This window comes from Lissotriton vulgaris, chromosome 1_1 (assembly GCF_964263255.1).
Source record: "Lissotriton vulgaris chromosome 1_1, aLisVul1.2, whole genome shotgun sequence".
NCBI classification, from domain to species: domain Eukaryota; kingdom Metazoa; phylum Chordata; class Amphibia; order Caudata; family Salamandridae; genus Lissotriton; species Lissotriton vulgaris.
The window spans coordinates 98,107,063-98,111,615 of record NC_141685.1 but is presented as its reverse complement, the minus strand read 5'-3'; the positions used below and the strand labels follow the sequence as shown (position 1 = coordinate 98,111,615).

Here is a 4,553-nt window from a genome sequence, read left to right as displayed (position 1 = left end):
CAGGGCTTGATCCATCACCGTTATTTATCTCACTGCCCCATCCCAGCTCAGAACCTGGCTATATGCAAATCAGTCTGTCCCTGGCCCAGTGCATCATGGGAACAGGGCAGACTAAACTACCAAGCCAATTCTTTACCAGAAAGGAGACAAGCTACCGGGGACCGGTTTCTGGCATTTCAGCCTCTTCGGCCCGGCTTGCTTGAATCCTGATGGAGCACCCCTTGTTGTAAATATTTTTGTCCACCCTAAGCGTGGAAGGGTATGCTCAGATGTGAGTCCCTTGCTCATTGCACCATCAGGATTCAAGCAAGCCGGGCCGAAGAGGCTGAAATGCCAGAAACCGGTCCCCGGTAGCTTGTTTTCTTCCCAGTGTAAGAATTGGCTTTTGTAGTTTGGTTTGCCCTGTTCCCATCATGCACTGGGACAGGAACAGACTAATTTGCATACAGCCAGGTTCTGAAACTGGGATGGTGCAGTGAGCTAAAAAACGGTGTTGGATCTAGCCCTGATCTCTTGACTGGGTGAGAGTATTCTGTTTAATTCAGAGACTCTGTCCCTCACCACCCCTTGTTGTAAATATTTTTGTCCACCCTAAGCGTGGAAGGGTATGCTCAGATGTGAGTCCCTTGCTCATTGCACCATCAGGATTCAAGCAAGCCGGGCCGAAGAGGCTGAAATGCCAGAAACCGGTCCCCGGTAGCTTGTTTTCTTCCCAGTGTAAGAATTGGCTTTTGTAGTTTGGTTTGCTCTGTTCCCATCATGCACTGGGACAGGAACAGACTAATTTGCATACAGCCAGGTTCTGCAACTGGGATGGTGCAGTGAGCTAAAAAACGGTGTTGGATCTAGCCCTGATCTCTTGACTGGGTGAGAGTATTCTGTTTAATTCAGAGACTCTGTCCCTCACCACCCCTTGTTGTAAATATTTCAAGCATTCGTGGCATTTAAAAGATTTGTTTGCCCTTTGTGAGCTCGCTGATGATTTCTTAATGCTGAAGAGTAAGTAAAACTACTGCCACATTCACTGCAATGGTATGGTTTTCCCCTGTGTGTATTCTCTGATGTCTGCGGAGGTTTGAAATGTGACTGAAGCTCTTTACACATTCAGTGCAATGGTATGGTTGTTCCCCTGTGTGTATTTTCTGATGTACGTGTAGCTGTGAAATCCGATTGAAGTTCTTTGCACATTCACTGCAATGGTAGGGTTTTTCCCCTGTGTGTATTCTCTGATGTGTGCGGAGGTTTGAAATGTGACTGAAGCTCTTTACATATTCAGTGCAATGGTATGGTTTTTCCCCTGTGTGTGTTCGCTGATGTGTTTGGAGTTCTGCTAACGTACTGAAACTCTTGGTACATTCACTGCAATTGTATGGTTTTTCCCCTGTGTGTATTTTCTGATGTACGTGTAGCTGTGAAATCTGATTGAAGTTCTTTGCATATTCCTTGCAATGGAATGGTTTTTCCCCTGTGTGTATTCTCTGATGTCTATGGAGGTTTGAAATGTGATTGAAGCTCTTTGCACATTCCTTGCAATGGTATGGTTTTTCCCCTGTGTGTGTTCGCTGATGTGTTTGGAGTTCTGCTAACGTACTGAAACTCTTCACACATTCACTGCAATGGTAAGGTTTTTCCCCTGTGTGTATTTTCTGATGTACCTGTAGCTGTGAAATCTGATTGAAGTTCTTTGCACATTCCTTGCAATGGAATGGTTTTTCCCCTGTGTGTATTCTCTGATGTCTGTGGAGGTTTGAAATGTGATTGAAGCTCTTTGCACATTCCTTGCAATGGTATGGTTTTTCCCCTGTGTGTGTTCGCTGATGTGTTTGGAGTTCTGCTAACGTACTGAAACTCTTGGCACATTCACTGCAATGGTATGGTTTTTCCCCTGTGTGTATTCTATGATGTCTATGGAGGTTTGATAATTGACTGAAACTCTTTACACATTCCTTGCAATGGTATGGCTTTTCCCCTGTGTGTATTCTCTGATGTGTGTAAAGGTTTGAAATTTGACTGAAGCTCTTTGCACATTCATTGCAATGGTATGGTTTTTCCCCTGTGTGTATTCGCTGATGTATTTGGAGGTGTGATAACTGACTGAAGCTCTTTACACATTCATTGCAAAGGAATTGTTTTTCCCCCGTGTGTATTCGCTGATGTCTTTGGAGGTGTGATAACTGACTGAAGCTCTTCACACATTCCTTGCAATGGTATGGTTTTTCCCCTGTGTGTATTCTCTGATGTCTATGGAGGTCTGTTAACCGACTGAAGCTCTCTAGACATTCAGTGCAATGGTATGGTTTTTCCCCTGTTTGTATTCGCTGATGCTCTTTTATGGTTTCTAATTGGCTAAAGTTCTTGACATATTCAGTGGAATTGCACGATTTTTCTCCTGACCGTGTTTCCTGATGGGTCAGCATAGTTAATAAACTACTTGCGTTATTTTCACATTCCATGTATGCGTGTTATATTTTGGACGCTTGATTTCCGATTTAACAATAAAATACAAGACTCACTAAATACCTGCCACATTCATAATATCAGTAAGGCTTCCTTGTGGGTGATTGCATCTTTAGATTGGATAATGGCTTCGCATGCTTGTGGGTAAAGCTTAATCTTTGTTCTGGTAGGTGAAAATTGGGACAATACTCTGTACTTTAGAGAGCAGATCTCCGCTTTCCTTTAGCCTTCAGTTGTTAGGCTCCACTTCGTTGTGCTTTTCCCTGGTGCCTGCGGTTTGGCTAGAAAGAGTTAACAATACACCTAGAGCACTGAATGCTGGTCTGTTGCCAGTTTAGATAGCGAAGCACTGCTCTAGCCACATCATGATGGTGAAGCGACTCGTAATGTGTACAGCTACTCCAAAGAGTGTCCTGGGGCCAAGCACAGGTCAGAAAAGAAAGTAAATCAGTTTGTTTCAAACATGGACAAAAAGCCAAGTTTTCAACCTTTTTTAAACATTATCATGTTGCTAACAGCTCAACGCTGAAATGGGATTTTGTTCCAAGCTATGGATCCCAAATAGACACGAGACCTTCCTCCAACTCTCATACCGGCCTCATGATCAAAGCTGGTGTTGGACGCTTGTTTATACAGCAGGTGATTTGTCAGTTTTGTTGCCTTAATTTTGTAGAGGTCCTTTCTTCGTCTTGGGGTGTCGAGGTGCAGAGCTCAGACTCGGACACTCACTGAATTGCCTTTGACTGCTTCTTCCTGGATCTGTCCTCTGCCTCTGATTGCACTGATGTTTTTGGAGCTCCTTATTTTTGATTATTTTTTCAGGTTTGATGTGTTATTTTCATTATTCATAATCAATCCGTGCCTTTAAGTCCTATTTTCTATCGGATGCAAAGAAATGCAATATTACTAAATGCAAATGTAAAGAATGTGAATACACAATATTTAACCAGCTAGATAAGACATCTCTTCTCTACCATATTTAAAATTTAGTAAGGAACATTTTACCATACATGGATATTTCAATAAAACTGTGGTTGAACATGTCACATTGTATTTACTTCTGAAAAGGCAGTGATTTACCATTATTGACAGAGTAACTTACTAAAGAAAGGGCAGCCACAGAGAACTCGTGCTACAGGTAGAGTTTTACGTAGATGTACATGGACAAGATTTCATTTAAACAGAACAGATTGTGGAAAAATAGAGGAATCAGGAAGCCTGCTGTTAATTTAGTTTCAGGAAGTATCTACCAAAGATAGCTCTTCAGGAAGTGTATAACAAAGGTAACTCTTCAGGAAGTATTTAACCAAGGTAACTCTTCAGGAAGTATTTAACAAGGTAACTTGGAAGTGTATAACAAAGGTAACTCTTTAGGAAGAGTATAACAAAGGTAACTCTTCAGGAAGTGTATAAAAAAGGTAATTCTTTAGGAAATGTCTAACAAAGGTAACTCTTTAGGAAGTATACATGACAAATGTAACTTTTTAGGAAGTATATATGACAACAGTAACTCCAGACACCGTCTTCCACAATGCTTTCATGTTCACACTGGATCAGCTCAAATGTCAACTCCCGCCTTTACCTTGCAGCTCATTAAGGGCCTTACTACGAGTGCGACGGCCCTCATGATCGCCGTACTCACGGTGGCGATCCAACTGCCACCATCCTGGTGGTCTGACCGTCGTAATATGAGTGTGGTGGTGGAACCCCCACGAGGCCGCCACCCCGCGAGGATCAAGGATCCGGCTGTGGAGGCGGTCTGCAAACACCCTGAATATGTTGACAGTGCCGATGTCGTCATCGCCGATCATATTACGGTCTGCATATCCACCGTCCTTTTCCCTGGCGGGGACCCCGCCATGAAAAGGATAAAGGACATGCAGGTAAGGGGGCCCTAACATGGCTCCTGGGGTTGCATGCAGGGGGCACATGTTGTGCCACCCCATGGAATTGCAGCCTTGTTCCTGCACAGTGTGGCATGCATGACATGGCGCAGGAACGTGCTGCAGGCACTCTTAAGGTGGTGGTATGCTGTTTAGACTCTCCAATGAGCCTAATACAGCCGCCACGAGACCGCTGCTGCACCGCCCACCCAC

The 4,553-nt window shown here is 43.7% G+C and overlaps 1 pseudogene; it reads right to left on the bottom strand.

Moving 5' to 3' along the window:
* Window positions 1-927: 927 nt before the first annotated feature.
* Window positions 928-3,279, bottom strand: LOC147737561 (uncharacterized; annotated as a pseudogene).
* Between the last annotated feature and the right edge of the window lie 1,274 nt (window positions 3,280-4,553).